This window comes from Lytechinus variegatus, chromosome 19 (genome assembly GCF_018143015.1).
Source record: "Lytechinus variegatus isolate NC3 chromosome 19, Lvar_3.0, whole genome shotgun sequence".
NCBI classification, from domain to species: domain Eukaryota; kingdom Metazoa; phylum Echinodermata; class Echinoidea; order Temnopleuroida; family Toxopneustidae; genus Lytechinus; species Lytechinus variegatus.
This window is the reverse complement of record NC_054758.1, coordinates 19,317,713-19,326,998: the sequence shown is the minus strand read 5'-3', so window position 1 is coordinate 19,326,998 and position 9,286 is coordinate 19,317,713. Positions and strand designations below refer to the sequence as shown.

Below are 9,286 nucleotides of genomic sequence, written 5' to 3'. Positions count from 1 at the left end.
AAAGATTTCGTGGATTAATGACACCTTCACTTATTTTGATTATACACTCTAATAACAGTCTAGTCAAATAATTAACTAGATTTCCCAGTCAAGTGAAATTAACTTGAAAATCAGTCAATTTCTAGTTAATTTGCTCCCTTTTACTATAATGTCTGTCATCGACGAATAACTAAGTGAAGTAGTTACGTTTGACGGGTTTCCTATAATGCGCTCAGGGGAACAAGCGCGGTCGCTTATTGGTCGATTCCGAGATCGCGCGATGGTTCGAGTAAAAAGTTGTACGGATCACTAGTTGACTGTGCTGCTGTAGCTGTGGCCAACTGGATTTTGATGGATGATTTTGTGAGGAAAATGCTGCTGGAATGGGGGATGGAGGAGTTAATACACACTTTCAAGGGTGAGTTTGAACTGTATTAGTTCTAATCTAGATCTAGATCTAATCTAGGTCTAGATCTAGAGATCTATTCTAGATCTAGTCTAGTTCGACTTCTAGATCTAGCATATCAAGTCAATGCCCAGCGGCGCACGCACAGTCGCACAAGCGCAGCCCGGCCCAGCTAGCGCTAGGGCTATACGCTAGGGCACGGCGGCCGTGACCCCTGCCTGCTGCACTGCATATTAGGTACAGTACGCGCCTGGCCCGAATATGACAACTTTTGCCATTATTGGCTTGTGGTCTGATCGACTCATGTTTATTTAAAGCTAAAACGCGAACGCAAAGTTTGACCAATGAACATAATTTTTAGTTTTACATCATCGTAAAGCTTGGAAAAAATGCACAATGACTCATGACATGGGAACTAAGTAGGCCTAAGCTGTACGATACCATCAAGCGAAACTGGAACAAGGGGAAATCGTTTGTGGTGACATAAAGTAGGATTTTACGTTGAGTTTCATCCTATTTTGATATGAAAGGGGTGTTTTTGACCCCAAAACGCGAATGCAATTAACATCTTTGCAAAAATTTCAATTAGGCCTAAATATGATATCATCATCAGCATTATATCATTGGAACTAGGCCCTAGGGCTAGGGATAAAAGTGGGAACTTTTTTCAGGAATGACAAAACTGTTAACAAAACATGAAATTTCCAATGGTATTTCCATAGAGTGGTAGACACGCGCGGAAAGCACGCGCAGTTGTGTCCCCGTAGGATTCGATATGATTTAGATCTAGATCTAGTTTAGGGTCTACTCTAACGTTTAAGACTCTAGATCTAGAATCTACTCCAGATGATCTAGATCTAGATTTAACTTAGGGCTTAGGCCAGGCCTAGAAATCAATCTAATATAGGAGAGCTGCTAAGTATAGGTTTAGGCCTATCCTAGGCTAGACCAAACATATATAGCCTAGGCCGATCTAGGCCTGTGTTGCATTGCATTATGGTAGTTGGTACTCTGTGTGTACATACGTCTGTGCCCACCGGGTGTGTTTGTGCATTGTGTTTGTGTTATCGGCCAGATCACATGATGAAGGTCAAAAGTCATTTTTAGGGTCAATGAACTTGGACTGAGGTTTTTTTTTGAAATGTCATAACTTTAAAAGTCTTTAAGGCCTTTTTCATGATACTTGAACAAAAGGTTATTCAAGTATCTTGCATCAGTGTCAGGTCACATGATCAAGGTTACAGGTCATTTTGGGTAAATGAACACACATTAGCCATCAAAGTCAGCACTTCTGCTATAATGAATTGCGTGATGCAGGCGAGCATGCCAAAGGCGTTCCAATTGTTTTGTAAAAGAGCAGAGAAAATATTGGTGAAGGTTTGAGAAAAATCTAATAAAGATTAAGAATGTTATTTAGAATTCAAAGTTTTGTAAATGCATGAATTTTAATATTTTTATGTTCCTGATTTAAAATTCTATTCATGATTAGGTGTGAAATGATTTGTCTATTGATATACAAATGGTACAGTAAAAACCATTTTTCATTTTCTGAGTAAATGACATTTCATATTACATATATACATACCGGTATATGTTTTTATTATAGGATGTCAGAGCTATCCTGATGGACTCTTTTAACGGAGAGAACTTCGTGAAGGAAATGGATAATGGAATGCTTTCTGTACAATCTCGCATAAAGGTTGTGCGAATCCTGGTGTCTTGGTTAATACAAGAATTTACAAGCAAGTAAGTGTCCTTCAACTTGTCTTTCCTTTTTATGGCATATTAAACCTTCCAAAACAAATTTACACTTAATGAAAAAAGGACTGATTACATAACATGGATTTCGGTTCATCAATATGTTACTTAACCACACAAAAACCACCAAAAATGTCAATGGCTAAACAAATGCCGGTACATTTTCATATTGTAAAAGAACATTTTTGACAAGTCTTCACTGACCTATCATGTGAAGACTATGTTTCAATTACGTGCTGCACCAAAGAATTAATTTTTCGTGTTTTCCCTTGAAATTCATGACTTTTCTTTATTTAATACAGCATGTATATTAATATAATAGAAATATTAAACTAATCAAATATTAATAAATTTAGCTATTTTAAATCAACAGAGTCATATGAAACCCACTTGAAATGTACAGTGTACATGTATATTAAAAACAAGAGAAACAAGAGAAAAAAATCGAAGTGATATGGAATCGAGCCACAAACAATTGGGAAAATTAAAGGCCTGGTCACACCGCCCGAGCGTTGTTGGAGCGGAGAGAAAAAAAATCATCACCGCTCGCTACCGTTCACCATTTTCGATTTCGATTGTTTTTTTATTTTTTCCCAAATTTTGAGAGCAAAATTCAACCCTCTCTCCCTATACCGCTCCAACAACGCTCGGGCGGTGTGACCAGGGGACCGTTTCATCAACATTTTTGTCTGACAAGTTGGCAGATCTGACATCTTTCCTTGATTATGATTGGCCGAGAGGCACTGTTCCTATGGTAACTGTCGGATAAAATGGGACTTGTCGGATAAAACGTCCGACAAGTCCTTTCATGAAACGCTCCCAAGGTCTTAAAATCATATTGTAGAAAATGTTCAAGTGTTGGTATTGATGAGAATTCAGGTCAAAAATCGCTGAACTGATTTAAGATAAGCAAACAAATTTTCCATTATTAATTATTCAGGCCACCTACAGATGTCAAGGTCGCTCTAGCCAAGGCGGTGGTGTCGCAATTTCCCAAGCTAAAGGACCTTGAAGGAGTAGGTCATGTGAGTAAAATATGTATTTATGCATTTTATAAAATTAAACGATGTAGATCTACATAGAAATAACGATGGATTTGTATTCTTTGCACAATTCTTGAGGTATGTGCAAAATTTTGTGGCAATCGTTCAGGTCCCAGGGAGGGGGGGGGGGGGTGAGCCCCCTCCTCCATATTTAATTGCCTTGAAATAGCCCGGGGACAGATAGGGTTATAGGTTGAGTGATGAAAACTAAGCTACTAGTCAAGAAATACATGTAGCTAATTGTCAATCACAAGAGTAATGAGAGTTAAAGGGATTTTCATTTTTTTTTTTTTCAGGAAGCATGGTATTCTCCAGCTAGGGAGAAACGGGAGGCATCTGGATATTTGGAATACCGACTTGTAAATGTACGAAAGAGAGCACAAAAAAGTGCACCAATTACATCGGAGCCAAAGAAGACACCCAAAGCCACCATGGGAGACTTAACAGGTAATTTTTAGCGAGCAATAAAGGCTCAGAACATGTTTTGAACATGTATAAATGTTACTGGGTGTACACCGATTTGAATAGTGTTCAGTTACTGCTGAGCCTGTTGAACCTCCACCGATTACCATGTGCAGGCTGCACCAGTATAATCTTAGGCCCTGTAAGGATAATACTGGAGGGGTGCTACAGAGGGAAATGTGCATATGATTTTCCCCCAAGGCATGATGATACTCTTCAACCTAGGGGTAGGGGTTCTTTTATGTTGCTTTCTGCGCCCGGGGGGGGGTTAAAAACTATTTTGATTGAGAAAGATTTTGATCTTGGCTCAGCTAGGGCACTGTTTTAGTAGTTATTACACCACTGTGTAAGATACTGTAGTTTTTGGCTGCCAAGTTCTGAAATTTATAAAAATGCATGTTTGTTTGTATTGCAATTGTGATGAAATCATGTGATATATGTGTAGTTATTTTAAAACTGCTGCTTTTTTCCCCTTTAGTAATCGTAACAAAATGAGTTCATGTTTTGCCAATTTTTCTTTCTGTGGAATTACCCATATTGCTCTTTCCCTTTCAAATTGTAAATAAGTGTATACTAGTAACATTTTATCATTCATTCCAGATTCAGCAGGACTTCAGGATTCTTTATCCAGAGGTTGCAGATAAGCTGTTCTTAGAGTGGCCCAAAATAGCTCCCCTGGTACTGAAGTATGCAGACCTCCATAACCCGACATGGCGGGAATCTTTGACTGTTCCACATCTCGGTAAGAATATTAAAAAAACACATTTTTAATTGAATAATATTTACAACATTGAAGCTGGAATGATGCAAATATAGAAATGATATTTGGAATGGAGAGAAAGAGAGATTTCCAGCAGGAACAAAAAGAAAGGTAAACTAGAACTGCAATCGTATCAGAACAATGTGCATGCATCGACGCCTTTGATTTCCCAGGTTTTTCAATCAATAAGCAATATCAATCTCTGAAAATTTGAGATGTGAAAGAATAGAAACAAGGAAGTTATGGCCATTTTACGATTTTCTGACTTTACATTTCTATAAATATTAAGTTTTTAAAGGAAGACTATTTGAAATTTATTGCATGAAGATGGCACTTTGAAGGGCAGGTTATGTGGCTCAAATGATAGAGCAACTCTCTATCTATAGCAAATTGTTTGAAGTCTGTAGCATGCAGGACAACAGAGATATGAAAGAAGAAAGAATGGTATGCAAATGGACTTGAAATAAACAAAATGGTGGCTGCACGGTCATGCATGAGGGATTTTGGAAAATGAAATTGGAGGTGCACAACAATGGGTCATGGACAACAGGTATACTAAATTTGGAAGGATTTTGGCCTGGGCAGAGCTCACAATTAAGGACCATGTTTTAAATTGGTTGGGGAATTCCATATTATGCATCACCTAATCTTATTTAATTTGTTTTCTTCCTAATTGTGCAGCATCTTCTGACTTGACATGTCCTGCAGCAGAAGTGGAGACCATGGCACTTCTTGCGCTTCCTCAAATCTCGCCTCCAGGAATGAAGAAGGTGGGGAAGCGTAGTATGAGATGCAGCAGGGCAGAATCATCCAAAGCCTTCATCAACATCGGCCCAGTAAGAAAATCAATTTAATGAAATGCAAATTTCTCTAAACATGTTAATTTTTCACTTTTAAAAGTAGCATGGAGTACTGGTCAATGGTGGAACATTTTGATAAAGTTTACTTGGCCTTTGTTTGATTATCAGCAAACAATACTTCATATTTGCACTGTAGTATGGAAACATTTCAACACAAATGTACAAAATATTTTTAGAATCGTAAGTTAAAACATGCGTGATACGTCAAAAAGTCAGATGTCCCATATATGAATTTCTGTGTTCTGTATCAAAATATAATATTACCAATGTTCTACTATTTCCAGCACATCCAATGTGTATCATGCCTTAAATTATTTGCACATTGATAATTTATGTGTATAGTAATGGTTTTAGCAAGGTTCTTTGGAGTTTATTTTATACCGCAAGTATTCCTATACCTTTAAATTGTCCTTATTATTCATTTAATAATAAGCATCAATTACTCTACCTAACGTGTTAATTCTCTGCATGGTTCATTTTCAAATATGCATTTTTGCTGTGTTGTTGGAAATGTCCCTACTGTAAACTTTCAAACAGGCATGAATTGACTTGAAGGATCTTTGTATTTCTGGGAGACTTAGTTTGCAAATTGGGTGAGATCCACTTTTTATGGAAATTGAGTTATTGATATAAAGAACATTGTTCAACTGTACCTGTCTTTTGAACAAAAGTTCTAAGCTAATTTTTAGAGCACTTAAGAAGAAATGCATTTCCTAATTTCACTTTTACTTACATACATGTAGACGCCTGAACAAAATCTGGCAAACAAATGCATTTTTCTCTGAAGTCACAAAAATGGATCAAACCCGTTTTACAAACAAACTTTGAAGATATATTGCGTTGTTCCCAAGACAGGTATTATTAATATTTACTCATTGTTTAAATGGAACTCTTTAAAAAGATCTCACAATTATGCGCCTCTGATCGAGATTTAACGATACTTTGTCCCATGCCTCATTGCAAACACACAAATGAATGAAATTTGTTTTCTTTCAATACCTTCAAATTAGTTTAACAACATTAATGATTTACACATTTTTTTGTCTTGGGATGACATGTGCAAAACGAAAAGAAAAATGAATAACATTTCATATTGTATTTGTCAAATACTCTTAATTGCTTCGTCATGTTATAAGAATTTGTAATTGCTATAATATGATTTGAAAAGTGATAGAGCACCATCATTTTTTCTTTCTTTCAGGTGGGGACAAACCTTCCAGAGTACCTAGAGAACTGCCAGCAAAAGCAACCTTTTGTGCTCGCCCTTGGGGACATCCTCAAGCCAGAGCAAGTGTTCGTTATTTGCGATGGTGCTGCCTTGGAAGCAATGTCCCTCATTCACGGAGTGGACCTTTGCTTTAAGGCCATCTATATTCTGTGGGTAAATTATCCTTGGGAGGCAGCCAACACTTATGACTTTCTGCAGAAAGTCATTTACAACGCCATCTAGTACCATTTCCCTTAGGCTTACATCTCTAATTTTTCATCATAGAGTCCTAGGCATGGAGTGGTGCAAGAAACTTGCAATTGATTGCAAGTCATTTTCAGGTACCGGCCTAATCAATCATTAATCTTACAATCAATTTCAAATTTGCAATTGATTGCTGGTCAACAAATATAAATTATTTGCTTTAGTTAAGATTGTTGTATCACTTGTAAATTTTTCAACCAAAATTTGTGATTGATTGTAAATGTTTTCTTGCAACACCCCCTAAGAAGAACAAACTGCTGTTTGGGGAATTGTTCCTGGAGTATGCAGATTGAAATGCTATCTTGTACATGTTTACTGAAGTCATATCAAAACTCCAAGCAAACTATACTAATTGTTTTGACATATTTTGCAAATGTGGGCTACTACCTTTAAAGTCTTATTCAAACAAGGCACGACAAAGCTCAGCAACTTTTGTGTACAAAGTCAATGGGATATGAGGCGTCAAATATGTTTCAGAGACAAGTGACCTTTTTTGAAAAGTAGACCAATTAAATTTCTTTAAATAGCGCAAAATAATTTTTCCAGATGATCTTTATACAGGTTATAGTTATACTATGTTACGTGTGATGATGCAAAATCCTTTTTGTGCCACTTTCACCATTTAACATAGGAATTGGTAAGAAGGTCATACTGGCTGTTACTTGAATAAATTCATGAAAATGGTCTAAACAATGACAACAGGCTACATCTGGAGGAATAACATAATTCTTAAAAAATGGAATTTCTCGGATTGTCATCAGACCTACCAACTTCTCCTTTTTAAAAGGAGTTACTCCTTTTTAGAAATTCTAATATACATTTTACCATATGGTTAAAGAAATCTTATTGTCCAGGTATCTTACACTAATCTATGTGAAATATGCTGTGACTCCTATTTTTTAAATGAATCAGTCCTATATTTAAGTTTACAGGTTGGTAGGCATGTGGCATTTTTGAAAAATTGTTTTTCAAAAACAGGATCACTGTAAGTAGAATTTGATAAATGAATATAAAAAGAGTGGTTTCTTAGCTTTAGGTACATTCAGAATTAGATTGTCAACGACATTCATGATCATCTCATGAATATGTTTTTTTTTTCATTGTACTCTAGTTTTGCATGAATACAATGCCAGCAATGGCCGAACGCTATGGCCCGAATTCACAAAAAAAAATTTCAAACCATGAGGCGGTTTAACCCTAAAAAGACTGATCTCAACATATTTCTCGATAAATCTGTAGCTGGTGCCGCGCAGTTCCATGACTTTATTCTTGCAAGTCTTGTGCAATTTTTTAGACCAAATTTGTGACTCCCGGGTATGCACTTCCGAAATTACACAACATTTCATAAATGCATGTTGACCCAAAATTGCTCAAAAAAGTGAATTTTTGTACAAATCCAATGTAAATTGTGTGTTTAGCCAAAATTCATAAATGTATCATTATTTCCCATTTTACTAATCAAACTCAGTTTTATCTTGTTTATGGTCAGAATAAAGTTGCGGGCGATTTCCAGAAAAAAAATAGAAAACTAAAAGTTGAAAAACAAAGTAAATACATAAGAAATTTTAAAAACCATAAAATACAAAAGAAAAGAATTACGATATTGAATTTCCAATCAGAATCCTACAAAGAGTCTGAATAAAAAATGGAAGCATTGATTTTACGTATAAATTAGCATAATTATGAGATTTTTCAAAATATGTGTATATTACAAATGACAGAATCTGCCCAAATGCGCAGAAAAATGTTAATATCTCAAACAACGTTCCCAAATCACATTTAACAATTCCTCTGAAAAATATTTCTGGCTTTACAATGATACCAGCCAAAAGTAGGTTTATAACTGAACATCATACTGTTTTTGACCTTCCTTAATTGATTTGGAGCAAAAACTTTGATTCCAGCATAATTTATATTATGCGTAAATTAGCATAATTTATATTATGCGTAAATTCGCATAATTAATGAAATTATATAATTTTTTGAAAAAGTAACTAATATTTTTGTAGGTTTTGTCATGGGTGATATAATTGCCCTATAAGGGTCAACTCTAAAAAGCCTTCGGGGGGGGGGGTCAAAATAGCTCAGTATTTTTACGGTTAAGGGAGTTGAAAATAATGATTTTTAATGTTTCACAGTAATATATGTAAATGAAATGTTCTCAAAATACTTTGATTAAAATTTTTTGATTAAACTATTAAATCAAATACACAGTGTATATTTGCATGTTGCCTTGAATGTATGTATAAGATGGTTTGCTCCTGTAATATATGTAAATGAAATGTTCTCAAAATACTTTGATTAAAATTTTTTGATTAAACTATTAAATCAAATACACAGTGTATATTTGCATGTTGCCTTGAATGTATGTATAAGATGGTTTGCGATTGCAATGTCTTATGATTTGATCTTACAGCATGATTGAACTGTGATGGCACAAACACCAAAGACTAAGGAGGTGCAGGAAAGAATGCAAGTGTATGCTATGACTGTCTGAATGGTGAAAATCTACTAGAATATCAGTGAAAGTGGAATGACTATATTTAT

General features: G+C 35.6%; 1 long non-coding RNA gene across 2 annotated transcripts; it reads left to right on the top strand.

The window, feature by feature from the left end:
• Positions 1 to 284: 284 nt before the first annotated feature.
• Positions 285 to 9,072, top strand: LOC121406003. Of its 2 annotated transcripts, XR_005968742.1 has the most exons (7): positions 285 to 397; positions 1,992 to 2,131; positions 3,084 to 3,168; positions 3,483 to 3,633; positions 4,249 to 4,390; positions 5,090 to 5,244; positions 6,470 to 9,072. It is a non-coding gene; the product is annotated as an uncharacterized LOC121406003 (long non-coding RNA). The 2 variants fall into 2 exon arrangements; XR_005968743.1 differs by lacking the exon at positions 3,084 to 3,168.
• The last annotated feature ends 214 nt before the right edge of the window (positions 9,073 to 9,286 follow it).